At 53.7% G+C, this 17,877-nt stretch overlaps 1 long non-coding RNA gene and 2 other non-coding genes across 4 annotated transcripts; 2 read left to right on the top strand and 1 right to left on the bottom strand.

Moving 5' to 3' along the window:
- Nucleotides 1-1,129: 1,129 nt before the first annotated feature.
- LOC120376296 lies at nucleotides 1,130-1,291 on the bottom strand. Its single transcript, XR_005587193.1, has one exon. It is a non-coding gene; the product is annotated as a U1 spliceosomal RNA (small nuclear RNA).
- Nucleotides 1,292-2,215: 924 nt separating this feature from the next.
- On the top strand, nucleotides 2,216-10,997 carry LOC120375662. 2 transcript variants are annotated; one of them, XR_005586675.1, is made up of 3 exons: nucleotides 2,216-2,274; nucleotides 3,140-3,228; nucleotides 10,729-10,997. It is a non-coding gene; the product is annotated as an uncharacterized LOC120375662 (long non-coding RNA). The 2 variants fall into 2 exon arrangements; XR_005586674.1 differs by lacking the exon at nucleotides 10,729-10,997 and adding an exon at nucleotides 6,484-6,535.
- Nucleotides 10,998-15,068: 4,071 nt separating this feature from the next.
- On the top strand, nucleotides 15,069-15,140 carry TRNAQ-UUG. The gene has a single exon. It is a non-coding gene; the product is annotated as a tRNA-Gln (tRNA).
- Nucleotides 15,141-17,877: the final 2,737 nt, after the last annotated feature.

Here is a 17,877-nt window from a genome sequence, read left to right on the forward strand (position 1 = left end):
CTGTCCATTGTGGTCCTTGGATTTACAGAGGGGTCACCCCCATAAATCGCATCCATCTCATTGTAAAACCGGCAGGTCGTGGGGGCAGCGCCGGATCTGCGGTTTCCCTCGCGTGCTTTGCAATAGGCACTCCGCAGCTCCTTTACTTTTACCCTGCACTGCACCGCGTCACGCTCATGGCCCCTTTCCATCATGGCTCTCGATACCTGGGCAAAGGTATCATAATTCTTACGGCTAGAGCGCAGCTGTGCCTGCACAGATTCCTCCCCCCAAACACTGATGAGGTCCATCAGCTCGCCATTGCTCCATGCTGGGGCTCGTTTGCCACGTGGAGGCATGGTCACCTGTAAAGATTAACTGATTGCATTCCACACCTGGCTGAGCAAACAGGAAGGAGATTTTTAAAATTCCCGGGGCATTTAAAGGGCGGGTCACCTGAGGCCAAGGCAGTAGAGTCTGACCTGATGAGCAGAGTGGCTGAACAGGCATTCTGGGATACATCCTTATACCCTGGAGGCCAATCACAGCGCTGGTGTGTGGCCACACTTGATGACCAGCGCTGCAGCACCAGCGCTGGAATCCTTATTCCCCATGCCGAGAGGGGTGTTCGGCCAGCGCTGCAGCCAGGGAGTTGCAGCGCTGGAAGTGCCTTGCAGGTGTGGCCACTTACTAATTGCAGCGCTGGTGGAGGCTTTCCAGCGCTGCAAATCGCCAGTGTAGCCATACCCAGAGAGCCTTATAAGGCCCGAGTAATGTTTCAGAGCTGAGCTTTGCTTACGAGGAGGAACGACAAAAGTGCCCAAAAGTACAGGGTCTGTGGAAAGAGAGCACTCCCAAAGGTACAGAAAAAAACCCTGCTTTCCTTAGGCTGTGGCTACACTTAGCACTTCAAAGCGCTAAGTGTAGTCAAAGCAGCAGCGCTGGGGGAAAGCTCTCCCACCACTGTCCGTACTCCACCTCCCTGTGGGGAATAACGTACAGCACTAGGAGCCGCATTCCTAGCGCTGGTTCTTTGACCACACTGGTGCTTTGCAAATTTGTAAGTGTAGCCAAGCCCTTAGAGTCTGCTTTATAGTGCACTAAGCCTAAGAACCCACTCTTGGTTTTCTGTTGTCCCAACCAATCACCAGGGGAGAGTGCAAATGCAGCCCCCCACTATCACAAATTATGCCATTGAGTTTCCTCCTTTTGGGGAAATCACAGGGGTCAGCACACCCCCAGTGCAATGGATGAGCCTCATTCTGGGAAAACCACCTTTGTTATTATGGTATCTCCCCTGCCAGGTAAGTATGAGTTCCTGCTGCCCGGCCGCCGCCCGCCCTCGCTCGCCCCGCACTTATAACACACGGGGCAGACCGACCGCTGGCCTCGCCTACACCGGACCCCACTGCCGACAGCTGCCCCGACGCGTCCCCCGGAGACCGTCCCTTCCCCACGCCGAGCTCCCGGTGCCAAAGTCGGGCCCTGCCTGGCAGCCTGCGTCCGCTCCCACGATGCTCTGCTCGCACACAGATCTGCATACCCGCTCACGCGGCTCCGCCCCTCCGCTCGGGCCCCTCCCCCTGCCCGCCCGGGCCGCCGCTCTTGCCTGGCCTGTAGCAGTAGCCGGGTCCCGTCCCGGGCAGCCAGGCCAGCAGAGAGACCACGTGACCCACCTGCTGCTGGGGAAAGAGCGCAGCTTGCGTGTCGCTTCTCTCTCGCTCTCCCCCCACCGGCAGTTGGTCCAATACAGGAATGACCTCCCCTTCCCTCGCAAAAAACCCACCTTTCCAAACAGTCCTTCTTTCCCAGCCCACTAATTTTGCTTTCACACCCTGGGACCATCTCCTCGCTTTGTCTCTCCCCCCCACCCCCCCGGTAAAGCAGAGATGGAGGCAACTTCAGCCACTGGAGACAGCCCCAGCAGCGCTGCAGCCGGCCCGGGTGCGGGGGGGTGTTTGAAGACACAGGAAGGGAGCAGCTGGGAGCGGTGGGTGCTGGGAACAAGGAGGCAGGAGAACAAAGCCCAGAGATGGGACATTGGGCAGCTCCTGGGGGTGGGGCTCTGGCACAGCCTGGGGGCGGGGCAGCTCCTGGGGGCGGGGCTCTGGCACAGCCCGGGGGCGGGGCAGCTCCTGGGGGCGGGGCTCTGGCACATTGTGACGCGGGAGCCCGGGCTCAGCAGCTGCTCCCTGGTGGCCACGTGCTGCCAGCAGCGCTGGAGCCGCCCGAGCCGGAGCGGAGCCGCTGTTCTCAGCTGCAGCAGGATCTGCCCCCGGCCCCGCTGGGATCCAGGTGGGGACAGAGCCTGGGACCCGGGGTTCCCCGTTGTGTGGCTGGCGGGGGCGGGAGGGGAGAAGCCGGAGCTGCAGGCGGGGGAAGGGCAGTGGGGCAGGTGGGGGTTGAACGGTCTCTGTGCAGCCGGGAAAGTCCAGGGGGAGAGTGTGTGTGAGTCGGGGAGATACCTGCATCCTTCTCCTGTCTGTGCCACTTCCTCCCAGTACTGGTAACAAGTCTCTCTGGTTCTCCCCCTTTTCTCTCCCCTCACCACACAGGACCGTCAAACCCAAGGAGATTCCCTCGTTTTTCCTAAAATTATTGACTCTCTAGTCTCTTATTTTTCCTGATTTTTTTCTATAATTCTCAAATGTCAATTTAAATTCTCCTCATATTTGGGGGGCTTCCCCCACCCCCCATTTCATCTGCAGCAATTCGTCCTTGTTGGGGTGGGAAATTGTTGCCCTGAGTCATTCCCCAAAGGGGATGGGGGTTCCTGGGTGCTGTTTGGGGGAGCCCTGAGACACAGCTCCCTCTGGGGTGGAGATGGGGTGGCCGTTCTCTGCCAGCCACAGGGCATGGCTGGGGCACCGGTGGGGAAGGAGGAACCAGTGTCCCCTTTGGAGCCTGCCCAGCCCCTTTGGTTCTGCTCCTTTCTAGCATTTTGTTCAGAGACTTTATTACTGCAGAGGCTGAAAAACGTCTGTGGATTTACCCCTGGCAGGAGGGGTCAGGTCTACACTGTAATAAAGAGATCGAGCATTTCCCAGCATGGCAGAGTCTAGGATGTCTGTCTGCAGGGAAAGGGCCTGGGGGAATTGTGATGTGAAATGAACTAAAGCCTGTTCTGAAACCTCCACAACTGCCCTTCTCACCCTGCCAGGCTGCAGAATGATGCCCACGTCTCGCTCCGGTTCATCCCATCCTCCTATGGGACAGGGAAGGGAAATGGCTGCAGAGGAGCCCGTTCAGGTAGGGATTATTGGGGGTTATTGGTGGGTTCCTGCTGGAGGGAGAGTGACAGCAGATACACAGGAGGAGGGAGGCTTGGGCAGTCTGGTTTAGAGGTTGGAGCGGGGCAGGAAATTCACAGGGTGGAGAATGGGAGGAAGCCAGGGTGTGGCAAACCTGTTGGGACTTGTTTAATATGTGGCTTCCATTCTAGGAACAGACCCATGAGGTTAGAAGGTGGAAATGCTCTGATTTGTGGAAGAGCAAAGAACACACCTAGGTGGGGCTAGGTAAAGGGAGCAGAATCCCAGTGCTGGAGCCTCACCCGACTAACCAGCGGCGGCTGTGAGATGTAGAGGGGCACCCACCAATGAGGCTTAGTCAGGGGTTCGCAACTGTTTTCTTTCTGAGGCCCCTGAACATGTTATAAAACCCCCACTGCCCTGCATACGCCTGGTTTTCTGCACAGAAAAGCCAGGGTTGGTGTTAGGGGGTAGCAAACAGGGGTATTGCCTGGGGCCCCATGTGACAGGGCCCCCCACAGAGCTAATTGCTCCAGCTTTGGCTTCAGCCCCTGGTGGCAGGGCTCATGGCCCCAGGCAGGGAGGTTTGGGCTTTCTGCCCTGGGCCCAAGCGAGTCTAACACTGGCCCTGCTTGGAGGAGCCCCTGAAACCAGCTCGCAGCCCCCCAGAGGTCCAGGGACCCCTGCATGAGAACCACGGCCTTAGGGGATATGCCCCTCCCCCATACCCAGCTCCAGGGCTGGCCTTAGAGAAAATGGCACCCTGGGTGAACTTGTATTTTGGTGCCCCCTATCACCCCTGGCCCTCACGGGCTCCCCACCATCACGTCCAGGCCCCGGTGCCTCCCTCTATTGCTTAATTTGTATTGAAAGAGGTGCCAGAGCTCAGCCATGGCACAAATTCAGCACTGGCAGGGCGGCCTGATAGCGGCGGGTGCTGGCCGAGCGCCCAGCTCTGAAGGCCATGCCACCGCCAGCAGCAGCAGCGCAGAAGTGAGGGTGGCCTGGTGTGTGGTGTATTGTGCAGCCTTTTATTTAAAGTGCAGTTTGTAATGTGGTATTACACCGCCGCGGGGTCGGCTCTGGTGGCGACAGTTTCAAGCTTAACAGAGTGAAAGTCGCCTCTGCTACTTGCTTCAAATGCACAGTCTCTAGGAACACACACAGACCAAGGGGAGTGACCACACAGACATTCACAGGTATAGGCCTAGTCGGTTTTACAAGTTTTATTGAAGTTACAGTTAAGGTTACGACTACCCAAGGCATATAGACATTCTATGAAGACCTGTGCAAAAGTTACAACTCTAGTTCTACTCACATCCTGTTCAATAGTATTAGGGTCTGAGGTGTCTCTCATGGATTGATCATCAGTAGAGGGATGGTTCCTGCTGGAATTTCCCATAGGGAGCTCAATTTTCCTGCTCTGGGCACCCCCTTTTTATAATGTGATTCTGATTATACCTCATTAGCATTGACACACAACCTGTGTCCTGTGGTTAAGGCACATTTGGAAACAGAGGTGCCTTTACAAAAAATTTTATTTAAAATTAATCTTCCTGCTAATTGTTCACCCTGTTACCACTTGGTACCTCTTTTCCCATAATCTTAATACAGCCACATATTAAATTTAAAAGTAAATTTAGAACAATCAGGAGACAATACAGCAAGATATTCCCTATCCCAAGCCTTGAGGTATCAGTTCTGGAGCTTTAATGCAGGTATCAGAAACACAAGGTTGATACTTTTTACCCCATCTTTAGTAGAGATAAATAAAAATAAATAAAATCTGCTTACGTTCTCTAAGAGACACGCTCCATGTTACTGCCATTATCTCCTCTATTTTAGTCAATTGTTTTTCATTCCACTGAAAACATATTTACTTAGTTTACATAGGGGATTAAAGTTTTTTTTCTCTGTTTTACGAATGGGAATTTATTTCTCTAGTTATTTCGGCATTTGTGTTAACTGGTCACTATCATGTAGGTGACTCACTAACATTTCACTCCATCATTGCTATTAGTATCATACTTGGAACTGTATTTATTTTCATAGACATTTTAAGTTACTTTACAGACAGATTTAAAAATACAATCTGAAGATAAGTGATCTTCATCTGCACAGTGTCTAAAGTTTTGAGTTTAGCTAATTTTTTTTTAAATGAGCCCTGCTAAGGTAAGTACATGCAAAATGTAGAGTCTGTTATTTGACTGTACCATTTTAAATAATGAATGACAAAGCACAATACAGTAATAACAGTAATAATGAGAATTACTCCAGCCAGGACAGCTGAGGCATTTTAGAACTCGTTACTCAAAGAATTGAATTTAAGCATAAGACAGAAATAAAATTTTGAAATGCACAGACCAGTCAGAAAGCTAAAATACCAGCACTGTCATCCTGACCGAATGTGAAAGAATAAAATTACAGAGACTATGTGCACTTTGCACATTTTGACAGGAAGTAAAAAGAAGTAATAACAGTAATTGAAGTGTCTATTGTGGGGTGAGTGTGTGGGGGGCGGCGGGGATGAGACACACCCGCTGTCACTCCCAGCCCAGCGACACTCACTAGTCTGAAGGCTCGTGCACACGGCAGCAGGGGCCAGCAGCTCCCACTCCTGACCCAGAGGCAGCAGCACAGAATCTTGTCCCCCCCGCTCAGCTCAGCAGAGACTGGGCAGAGGCAGGAGGGTGGGGCCTCCCTGACATCAGCAAACCCCCCCCCCCCCCACCGCACGGCACACAGGAGGCTCCTGGGAGCAGCTTGGCCGGGGGCAGCTCCAAGTGGGAGGGAGGGGGCAGGGCTGCAGGAACAGGTGCAGGGGCAGACAGCTGAAGAGAAGTGGGGAGAGGAGAGACAGGACACCCCTGCTGGAGGAACCCCCTCAGCAAGGCCCCCCTGGAATGTCACCTAGTCCATTCCCCACTAAGTCTGGTCCTGTCCAGCTCTTCACAATGAGAACAGCGCTGGGCTCTCTGCCAGGGAGCTCTCCCTGCGCCCTGCTAGGGGCTCCATCTCCTGTATCCGTCTGTGGCTAGTTGCGGGGTGATGGATCTGCTGAGAGAGACAAGGGGCTCTCGCTTCGTCCCCTCACCCTGGTGTTTCCTGGCTGCTCTGAGCAGGGTGGGGGTGGGACTCCTGCCTGTGAGCCACCCAGAGCTTCCCTTTGATTGGCTCCTTTCCCCCATGTGGGGTTGTGGTGGGGTTGTGAGTGGTGCAGCAGGTACTGAGTGTGGGACTCTCACTTTTTCAGGGGCCGGTGACCTTCGAGGAGGTGGCTGTGTATTTCACCAGGAGAGAGGGGGTTCTGCTGGACCCCGCTCAGAGAGCCCTCTACAGAGATGTCATGCAGGAGAACTATGAGACGGTGGTCTTGCTGGGTAAGGAGTCCTGTCCCCTGGGTTATTAGAAGCTGTGGGGGCTCTAAAAAACCCGAGTAGTAATAACTTTATACCTTTAATTGTCATACAAGTTTTGACAAGTTCCCTTGCCCTCCTTTTTTTGCCTTATCTCCCACCCACTAGAATAATTTTTGGACATTTGCCTTTTTGGTGCTGTCAGTCATTTTAAAATTGCATTTAATGTATCCTTATAGGATACATTAATAACTACATTAATAACTGTAGCTTTCATGCCGTTTCCTCATTTTAGGAGGAAAATACACCTCCTGTAGAATTCTAAATTGAGTTAATAGGTGTATGACTCATTCATGGCTTGTGTGACAGTCAGGTGAGCTCCTCTTTTGATAGGAGAGTGTATAATGTTGCCATTCAGGACCCCACGGGTGAAGGGAGAACAGAGCCGTGGGAGGGGAGGAGAAGGGAGGAGTAGATAATTCTGGGGTGCCAGGACATGGGGAGGGCGTGTGCAGGGTTAGAGCTAAGAAGCAGCAGGGAGGGAGGAGGCTGTGAGAGACGAGGAGGGAACACAAGAAGCTCCCAAGGTGGCCGGAGGTGGTGCCAGCTGAGAGTAATGGGAAGAAGGGGAGGGGAGTGTGAGGGAAGGGCACCCGGGAAGTGGGCTGGGTGGGTCAGTGGGAGGGAGGAGAGGTTTGGGGATCCAGAGCTCTGGGGGATCCCAGACCTTTTACCCCAAATCCCTGCCCAAGCCTTGTTGCTTTAGAGCCTCCACTCCAGTTTTCTTTCTGTTCAGTTTCACTTCATTATACATCCCCCCCCCCAATATTATTATTATTATAACTCTTGACCTCCCTCTCCCGCTCATTACCCGCCTCCCCATATGGCCTCCCCATCTCTATGCACACTGACCCCGGCCTCCGACCCTGAGTCCTTGCTGCATCCTCCCTCCCACACCAGGGCCACGTCCCAGGCACCAATGGGCGCTTGGCTGATGATGTCACAGGGCGGTGGTGTAGCCTGTACAGTTTCTACACCTATAAGATTACAGGTTGGGGCACAACTTGCCCTTGTACATGGCTACTCAGAGTTAATTGAGAAGATGGAATTTGGTGAAATGCAGAAACGTGATTTAATCCAGACAGTTATAACTGAAATCATAGGCCAGGCTCAATACACGTAACGATTAAACTAAGATAAGTACAGTAAAGAGGGTTTTGCACTGTGCATACTTACAAGATACGGACACCATTGGAAAGAAAGATCGACGGGCAAGGGAGCCCATCAGAAGGGAGCCTGCTTCAGTTTACACTGTCTCAGGGACCCGACAAAATGAAAAACTGGTAACTAGGAGAGGTATTTTATCCACTTCCTTAGGATGGCTATATACCATATCTGCTCCTTTTCTCTGACTACAAGAATGTCAATAGCTGCCCCAACCCATACATGGCCTTTGGGACATCCATAATTAAGCATCAAGCATTAATACTCATGATTTACATCACTTATTAATTAATAATTCCAATCTATGAATGTGGTGCAACCTAATTGCTAAAGCCCACCCCAAACTTCCTTCTTTTCGGAAGAATTAGAGGCTGTTGCTCCTGAATTTTAGTGTTTAATTCCCCAGCCTTCTCCACACACTGGGGAGTTTAATTCTCCCTCCCATTACACCTGAGTCACTAGATTTCCTAATTCCCCAAAATGTGCTTTTGCGATGCCACAGTTCTGGGGTAGCGAAGCCTTTGACCTGCCTCCATGGTCTGCTCAAGCAATGGCCTCTCGGGTATCAGGCCTCTAGCCAGCCCCTCTCTATGGGTGGGGACCCACATGCCTCTCCTGTTTGACCAGGGTGTGAGGATTGCAGCTTGTCCTCCACTGTGTTCACTGGACTAACATCCAGTTCCCGTGCTTTGCTTTCTCTCCAAGGGCTGTGAGCCATGTGTGTGTGTGATAGAGGCGGGAATTTTGGTGATGCCAATACACACCTCAGTTTCCCTCTGTGGTTGGTATTGCTATGATTATAAAGAGCAGGAGACATGAGGTGTTTTGTCACGGAGCTGTCACGGGGTGATATGAATGGGTCATTAAGGACAGGCTGGGACCAACCTACAGCAATGGAATACCCGACAGAGACAAGGGAATAATTGTCACCTGTCCATGGGAGGATCTCCGCTTTGCTGAGTGAAGCACACATGGACTCATGATGTGCTTGGGAGCAGGAAGAACTGGGTTTGCAGACACAGGGAGCTCTACCGGAGCGAAGACAAATGGACAGGCTCAGTGAAAGGAAACCAAACTGTTTTCTACAGCAGCCTGGCTCAAGGGCATTGCCCAGTATGGACTATATCGTCGTATTTGCTTCTCTCTGCTAATCTAAAGACGTTCAGTGCTGTATTTCAGTTGACTAATGAACCCTGCTATGTTATAAAAGTCTGCCCAGTGTCACAGCACAAACGTGCTCTGTGCATTGACTGAGGAACAGTCTCTGAACAGGAGTGTAGTTCGGCTGGATCTGCTGGCAGAGCTCACAGGTTGAAATAGGAGTGTTGAAGCCAGAGGCTCAGTCTCAGGTGCTGAAGCTACATGGCCTGTCCTTGTGGAAGAGTGGGAGCCCTTGGGGGTGTAGTGCACTCAAGGGACACCTCCCAAGGACTGTTTAAAAGCCAGGGCATTGCACAGATCCTGTGGATCCATGACAGTGGCATTGTGCCTTATGGGGAAAAGATACAAAGCAAGAAAAGCATCAAAATGTATATTTACCATCAGTCCTTTTGGGAATCCCCGATCATTCCAAAGTGTATTAAAAACCTTCTTTAAAAGCTTACGTCTGGGTTCTCAGGTCATGGCAGTTTGTAGCCCAAAAAGGCCCTTCTCAGTCAGCTCAAACTCAACTGTTTCTCCCCAAAAAGTCTGTCATATTCAGTCTCCTGAAAGAGGTAAAATCAGTCACTGCCCCTTTCTGTGCTGGGCAAAGCTTCAGAAGATGGAGTTCTGCATAACCAGCCTTGAGATCCAGCCTTAGTGACACCAGATTGCACAGGAAACCCATCCCCCCATCCCTCAGCCTCCCCGGTATCATCTGGCCCATCTCAGCACCACAGTCTGTGATGTATTCGTGCTTTCAAGGGCTGGCTCAAAGATACAGATAACAGTCATAAGTAGGGCCAGTGTTTGCTGGCAGCGAAAACAGAGTAATTGCCAAGCATGAGCAATATATAATCCTTTACAGCCGGAAAGTGCATTGGGGGGAGGGGACATGAGCAATATATAATCCTTTACGTCAGCTGTGGGGGGGAGATGAGGCCCAGACACTGGGCATTGAGAGCCTAGAGCCGGCTGTGTGCTGGGGAGATGGGACATGAACCAGCTGTGTGCAGGGGAGAGGAGCAGGGGAGAGGTGCTGTTGATGCCGTCTGCGCTGCAGCACAATGAGGGTGCCCAGCGTCCCACTGCCAAGTGCCCCGTCTCCCAAGGGGAAGCTCCAGTGTTTTTTCTGAGCCCAGACTTGTATGAGGAGGGAAGAAATTGGCAGCAAGTCTCAAAAGCAGCCAGCCCCCAGCCTCTGCCCCGTGCCCTGGGGAGGAGTCAGGGGTCTCCAGGCAGAAATGTGGGGTTTGTGACCCTGCATCCCCAACCACCTTCTGTTCAGCTATTCTGGATACGAAGGGTGATTCCAGAAATGAAGAGTAATTTCAGGGGGAAATGCAGTAATAGCAGCAATTTCCGGAAAACACTGGCCCTAGTCATAACATTAAATACAATAGTCTCAAGTTCTACACCTGTGTTCATCAGATCTGTCCCTCTGCCTTCACATGTTCACTCTGCTGCTGGGTTCCACCTCTTCCCTCATCTGTGTCTGTCTTGTCTAGTTAGACTGTAAATTCTTCAGGGCATGGGCCATCTTCTATTCTGAGTTTGTGCTGTGCTTAGCAAAACAGCGGCCCACGGTTCATTGGATCTTAGGCACTAAGGTCATGAATATGAGTTATAATAATAACTCTTCTGCCACTTTGAGCCAAGGAAGCCGGCCTTGGGGTGTTACGTCTTAAAAATGAGCTGGGGTTAAAACCATGGAATATTCCTTGTGACAAGTATCCCACAAATTCCACTGACCTCCCTTGTTTTCTTTCCTTTCCCAGGGTTTCCAGTTTCCAAACCGGATGTGATCTCGCAGCTGGAATGAGGGGAACAGCCGTGGGTCTCAGACCTCTATGGCTCTGAAAAAAAAGTGCTCCCGAGAGCTGTGTGCACAGGTGAGGAATTGGGTGAACCATCTCAACAACTGTCTGTGAATACAGGAAACATTTGGGATGCCCTACAAAGACTCTGCAAGTTGTAAGTGCTCCAAGTTCAGAACTGTTCCCTGCAGATGTGACCTCCAGACTCACAGCTCTGCTGGTGCTGCTCACTCACGACCCGCAGCCCCCTGCGCTCCCTCCAGCTCTGATGGTGCCCCTCACTCCCAATCCGCAGCCCCTGCCATCCCAGTCCTGACCTCCAAACTCTCGGCTCTCCTGGTGCCCCTCACTCCTGACCCGCAGCCCCCTGCGCTACCTCCAGCTCTCACGGTGTCCCGCACTCCCGACCCGCAGCCCCCTGCGCTCCCTCCAGTTCTAACGGTGCCCCTCACTCCCGACCCGCAGCCCCTGCCATCCCAGTCCTGACCTCCAGACTCACAGCTCTGCTGGTGCCCCTCACTCCCGACCCGCAGCCCCTGCCATCCCAGTCCTGACCTCCAAACTCACAGCTCTCCTGGTGCCCCTCACTCCTGACCCGCAGCCCCCTGGACTACCTCCAGCTCTGATGGTGCCCCTCACTCCCGACCCGCAGCCCCCTGCACTCCCTCCAGTTCTAACGGTGCCCCTCACTCCCAACCTGCAGCCCCTGCTATCCCAGTCCTGAACTCCAGACTCACAGCTCTGCCGGTGCCCCTCACTCCCGACCCGCAGCCCCTTGGTTCCCCCCAGCACTGACGGTGCCCCTCACTCCCGACCCGCAGCGCCTGCTATCCTAGTCCTGACCTGCAGACTCACAGCTCTGCCGGTGCCCCTCACTCCCAACCCGCAGCCCCTTGGTTCCCCCCAGCTCTGCTGGTGCCCCTCACTCCCGACCTGCAGCGACTGGGCTTCCCGCGGAGCTCCCCAGTCACTGTGCTGCCGGTGCCCCTCACTCCCGACCCGCAGCGCCTGCTATCCTAGTCCTGACCTGCAGACTCACAGCTCTGCTGGTGCCCCTCACTCCTGACCCGCAGCCCCCTGCGCTACCTCCAGCTCTGACGGTGCCCCTCACTCCCATCCCGCACCCTCTGCTATCCCAGTCCTGACCTCCAGACCCACAGCTCTGCCGGTGCCCCTCACTCCCGACCCGCAGCCCCTGCTATCCCAGTCCTGACCTCCAGACTCACAGCTCTGCTGGTGCCCCTCACTCCTGACCTGCAGCCCCTGCCATCCCAGTCCTGACCTCCAGACTCACAGCTCTGCTGGTGCCCCTCACTCCCGACCCGCAGCCCCCTGCACTCCCTCCAGCTCTGCTGGTGCCCCTCACTCCCGACCCGCAGCCCCCTGTGCTCCCTCCAGCTCTGCTGGTGCCCCTCACTCCCGACCCGCAGCCCCCTGCGCTCCCTCCAGCTCTGCCGGTGCCCCTCACTCCCGACCCGCAGCCCCTGCCATCCCAGTCCTGACCTCCAGACTCACAGATCTGCTGGTGCCCCTCACTCCCGACCCGCAGCCCCCTGCGCTCCCTCCAGTTCTAACGGTGCCCCTCACTCCAGACCCGCAGCCCCTGCCATCCCAGTCCTGACCTCCAGACTCACAGATCTGCTGGTGCCCCTCACTCCTGACCCGCAGCCCCTCCTATCCCAGTCCTGACCTCCAGACTCACAGCTCTGCTGGTGCCCCTCACTCCCGACCCGCAGCCCCTGCCATCCCAGTCCTGACCTCCAGACTCACAGCTCTGCTGGTGCCCCTCACTCCCGACCTGTAGCCCCCTGGGTTCCCCCCAGCTCTAGTGGTGCCCCTCACTCCCGACCCGCAGCCCCTGCTATCCCAGTCCTGACCTCCATACTCACAGTTCTGCTGGTGCCCCTCACTCCCGACCCGCAGCCTCTGCCATCCCAGCCCTGACCTCCAGATTCACAGCTCTGCTGGTGCCCCTCACTCCCGACCCACAGCCCCCTGGGTTTCCCCCAGCTCTACCGGTTCCCCTCACTCCTGACCCGCAGCCCTCTGGGCTACCTCCAGCTCTGACGGTGCCCCTCACTGCCGACCTGCAGCCCCTGCTATCCCAGTCCTGACCTCCAGACTCACAGCTCCGCTGGTGCCCCTCACTCCTGACCCACAGCCCCCTGGGCTCCCTCCAGTTCTGACAGTGCCCCTCACTCCTGATCCGTAGCCCCCTGGGCTCCCTCCAGCTCTGCTGGTGTTCCTCATTCCCGACCCGCAGCCCCTGCTATCCCATTCCTGACCTCCTGTGACGTTATGAGTGTAATATATTTCATTGAAAGGTGACAGGGCCAGAAAGAGTTAATCAACTCACCTCACCCACTGACCTGACCCATGGGTGAACCTTGAGGGCTGGTTAGGAAGATCTGTAAATGAATAGAGCTTTGAAATGCAAGTCTGCATTGTTAGAGGTAGAAGGGGAGATGTTTGGTCAGGTCTTGTGATGTAAGCAAACAAGTCTTGGCTATTGCTGTAGTTTTAATTCAAAGATCAGAAAAGGAATATTAACATTTATGATCATACTTGAGTGAAATAGTATTATTGTCTCTGTGTCTCTTTGAAGGTTGTGCTAACCTGGATCTGAACTGTTTAATGGGTAAATTACCCTGTGCTAATTGCCAGGATGTTTGGGAGAAGGAGTTAAGCCTGTTGTTTTCTCAGGCTGAAAGGCTGCTGGAAATATATAAGAACCCTGGGACATGATCCTGCTTCATCTCAGATCTGCTTTCGGTTTCAAGAGAGGGAACTCTTAAACCATAAGGATTGAGATCCCCAGTCACTGACTGGAGTCATCCTGAATATGGATATTGTACTGTAACCTCTGGACTATTTCTAAAAGGACTTTCGGCAACTACAAGCTCATCTGTGCTATGCATCTGAACCTCAAGAATTGAATTCAAGTCTGTCTGTATATTGATCTTTTAACCAACACTCTCTCTCTTTTCTTTTTTAATAAATTTTAGCTTAGTTAATAAGAATTGGCTGTAGCGTGTATTTTGGGTAAGATCTAAGTTATAATTGAACCTGGGTGTGTGGCTGATCCTTTGGGATTGGAAGAACCTTTTCTTTGATATGATGAGATCAGATTCTCAGGAATCATCATCATATCTGACGTGTGTGTCGTGACGGAGGCCTGAGGCTGGGCACTTCAAGGGAACTGCGTGGTTTGGACTTCTGAGTAACCAGTGAGGTGCTACAGAAGCTGTTTTGTGCTGGTTGGTAAATCTAAGTATTAGAATAACCACCAGCGTTTGGGGTGTGTCTGCCCCCTTTTGTTTGCAGTTCACCCTGATTGAATGACCTCAGCTGGCTCCCACGGGCAGCACCGTCACACTGCTCCTTTCTAGTCACACTTTCTACACATCTAACATTAGTGTATAATGTAATACAGATCTATCCCAACACCTGCTGGAGGTCCTCTGGTAAGGCGGATTCGGCGGCATGCCTGCGGGAGGTCTGCCGGTCCCGTGCCTTCGGCGTAACCGCCACCGAATTTCTGCTGAAGCCGCAGGACTGGCGGAGCTCCCGCAGGCATGCCGCCTAATCCGCATTACCAGGGGACCTCCTGCAGGCAGCCTGCTGAAGGCAGCCTGACTGCCACCCTCACAGTGACCAGCAGGCCACCCCCTGCAGCTTGCTGCACTGGTGCCTGGAGCTGCCCCTGTCCCTGACCCAGGGCAGAGGATATTGAAGCTGAACAGCCAGAGCTTGCAAGATAAAGGAGCAGGGTGGTGAAGCCTGGCGGTGTTGGCAGAACGGGAAAGCATCAGAGGGTTCTATGGCAACCAGGGGGATTGGTGGGAGTCGGTGAGGGAGGAGTTGGTGACTTTGTTTTGGTGGCCGGGGTAACACCACAACATTAAAGAAACCAACAGTGCCAAGTCCTGCAGTGTCGCCTGTGGGATTTCCACAAGAGCATCCAGGCAGGGAAGCCAGTCAGCGTGTGACTGTATGACCGGATCAAGCGACAGCTGCCCGAGTTCCAGGAGATGAGGCTGCAGCTGGCCGATATGAGCAGGAGCACCGAGTGAAGGGAGGGGCGGCCTCCCCTGACAATTTTGCAGCCTGCAGGGAATGGAGACAAAGCAGGGGGATGCAGGGACTCAGGGCAGGACCCACGGATCCGGTAGTGCAGGACCACAGTCACTGGAGGAGGAGAGAGAGTCCTGCGAGAGGAAGCCGCTGGTGGGAAGCAATAAGTGCAGAGTGGAAACCAGCCAGCTGAGAGTCACAGGGATCTAGAAAACAAAACAGCAGCAGGTCCCATGGTGTAATGGGCAGCACTCAGGACTTTGAATCCTGGAATCTGAGTTCAAATCTCAGTGGGACCTCCTGGTGATATGTGGTTTTGCTGCAAAGCCCTGGAGCTCAATGTGCTTGGCTACCCTCTCCCTGGCTGAACTAGAGTGATCTCTTTTTTCTCCTCCTCCTGGGTCACTGGTGCCCATTGGAGATGGGTCTTTGGTCCAGCTGGCCGCTATGGCCTAGACTAGCTGCAGCACCTGACGCCCTAGGCAAACCCCACAATTGTCACCCCCCAGCCCCAAACCCCAAGGGCAGAGCTAGGCTGGGGTATTTTGGTAAACAGGGAAACATTTTGCCCCTTTTTTCCTTTTAATGTTTTTAAGCCTTTTTTTTTTAAACAGAGGCTTAATTATTCGGTTTGTCCATCCGTCCGTCTGTCCAACCAATGTTTCTTTCTCCATCCTTCTGGTTCTGGCTGCCCCTTACTACAACCATAACTTTGGTCTTGAACTTTATAGAGTAGTGAGGTGCCTTAAGGGTTAAATGCTAAATCCCAAACCCAAACAACACTAGTTACCTGTGTCTGGCAAAAGGTGTCTGGCAGTTTTGCCACTTTGAATGATTCAAATGGATTTTCAGTGGCATCATTAAAAAAAACCAACAAAGCAGAACCAAACCAATTCATCTTAAACCTACAAAACAAGAGTTTTACAAACCATGAGCAGGGGCGGCTCCAGACCCCAGCACGCCAAGTGCGCGCGTGGGGCAGCATTTTGCCGGCAGGGCGGCAGGCGGCTCCGGTGGACCTCCCACAGGCATGCCTGCGGATGGTCCACCCGAGCTGCAGGACCAGCGCACCCTCCGCAGGCACGTCTGCAAGAGGTCCCCCGGAGCTGCGGGACCGGCGACCGGCAGCGCGCCCCCTGCGGCATGCCAGCGTGCTTGGGGCGGCCGGATTCCTAGAGCCGCCCCTGACCATGAGTGTCAGTTTAGGTCCTTAAAACCTTTCATCATCACACACAAAGTTCTCTTTTGTCTAACATCCCTTGCACTGCGATTACTCTTTTTGACACAACTGTACCCCGATTACACGTCCATCTTGTACAACCAGAGCCAGCCAGGGGCAGGCAAGTTAAGTGCCAATAGAAACCCCGGACATTCCTTTAGTGATTTTGCTAACATTACCCAGGAGTCAAATCATTTTGATGAGATTATCTCTCCGCCTGCTGCCTGCAGCCGTCCCCTATGGACCATTTCTGTGGGCAAAGGGCCCATTTCCCCTCAGAATGGCTGTAAAGGCTTCTCGGGACAAAACACAGTGGTGGTAGCAGCCACTTTACCTGACCCTCTTGTATAATTTAATTACTAAGCTTCCATCCAACATGAGTGCACAGAGCTGCACATACAGTTACATTTATATAACTGGGTTTTATTATTAAACCAAAAACTGCCCTTCTTGTAACACCACAACTGTTGCCTTTTGCTATTTGCACAACTCACAAATGTTTCCTTTCCTCCAAACTCTGTATTATTAATTTTTGCAAAACCCTGGGCGGCTGCACTGCCGTGCTGGGGTGACTCTGCAGGGGGAGAAGCTGCTATGGAGCAATGTAGAGCAGGTGCAGGAAGGAGCCGGGGTCACTGTTCACATTGTGAACTGCACAATTTTCCAAATTTGGGAATGTCCGAGAGGTGAATGCAGAGCAGTGACACTGGAGATGCCCAGACCTCCAATGGGGGCGGTGTGGAAATTAATAATGGGAAGATCATTTGCGAAATTAGTCGTCACTGACAAGATTTGTCTCTTCTTATTTCATGTTATGGTGTTATTTAGCGGAATCAGTACAGATTTTTACTATGTTAATTAAACACTTAATTTTATTTAACTGAGCCAAAAACTTAGTGTCACTTATTTTTTCTCTGTCCTAGCAAGAATGAATTGAATTTCGTGACTTTCTGGAAAGTGCAGCGAGATTAAATGTGGGGAATTCAGTCTGTGTGTTTGTGAGCTGATGTTTTCCTCTCACAGGTCTGTGCCTGCATTGAAATACCAAGAGGGATCTAAGGGCTGGTGTACGCTGGGCACAGGGGTGTTTGCAGAAGGGGCGGGGCCTCAGGTGGAAGGGGCGGGGCAGGGTGTTAGTCTCCCCCAGATGGCGGTTCACGCCCTGCCCATGGTGTTGCAATGACAGAGGCTGCCCAGGCTGCACTTGTAGTGAGGTTCCCCCACTAGGTGGCCGCGCAGAGGCTGCAGGAGACAGGCAGGTGGCAGCAGGGGAAGTGGCGACCAGGGGCGGCTCTAGTAATCCGGCCGCCCCAAGCAGGGCGGCATGCCGCAGGGGGTGCGCTGCTGGGTGCCGGTCCCGCGGCTCCGGGGGGACGTGCCTGCAGAGGGTGCGCTGGTCCCACGGCTCCAGTGGAGCTTCCGCAGGCATGCCTGCCGGAGGTCCGCCGGACCGTCCTGCCACCCTCCTCGGAAAATGCCGCCCCACGCGCGCGCTTGGCACGCTGGGGTCTAGAGCCGGCCCTGGTGGCGACACAGGAGCTCTCAGCAGCAGGGTGAAGGACAATGCCGTGGAGCGGCAGCAACACAGAGTGAACAGGGCAAACCGAGAGCCACTTGAAGGAGTGGCAGCAGCAGAAGCTGAGGTTTTGCTTGATGCCTTCGCCCGCTGCTGTTTTCTGCCGGTCGCTGGGTGACGGTTCCTGCCCGTGGCAGCCGGGAGCCGGGGGGTCCCCTCGCTGCCTGTGGCAGCTGGGGGCCATGGGGTCCCCTCGCTGCCTGTGGCGGCCGGGAGCCGTGGGGTCCCCTCGCTGTCCGTG

The sequence above is a fragment of the Mauremys reevesii genome, linkage group 12, assembly GCF_016161935.1.
Source record: "Mauremys reevesii isolate NIE-2019 linkage group 12, ASM1616193v1, whole genome shotgun sequence".
Classification (NCBI taxonomy): domain Eukaryota; kingdom Metazoa; phylum Chordata; order Testudines; family Geoemydidae; genus Mauremys; species Mauremys reevesii.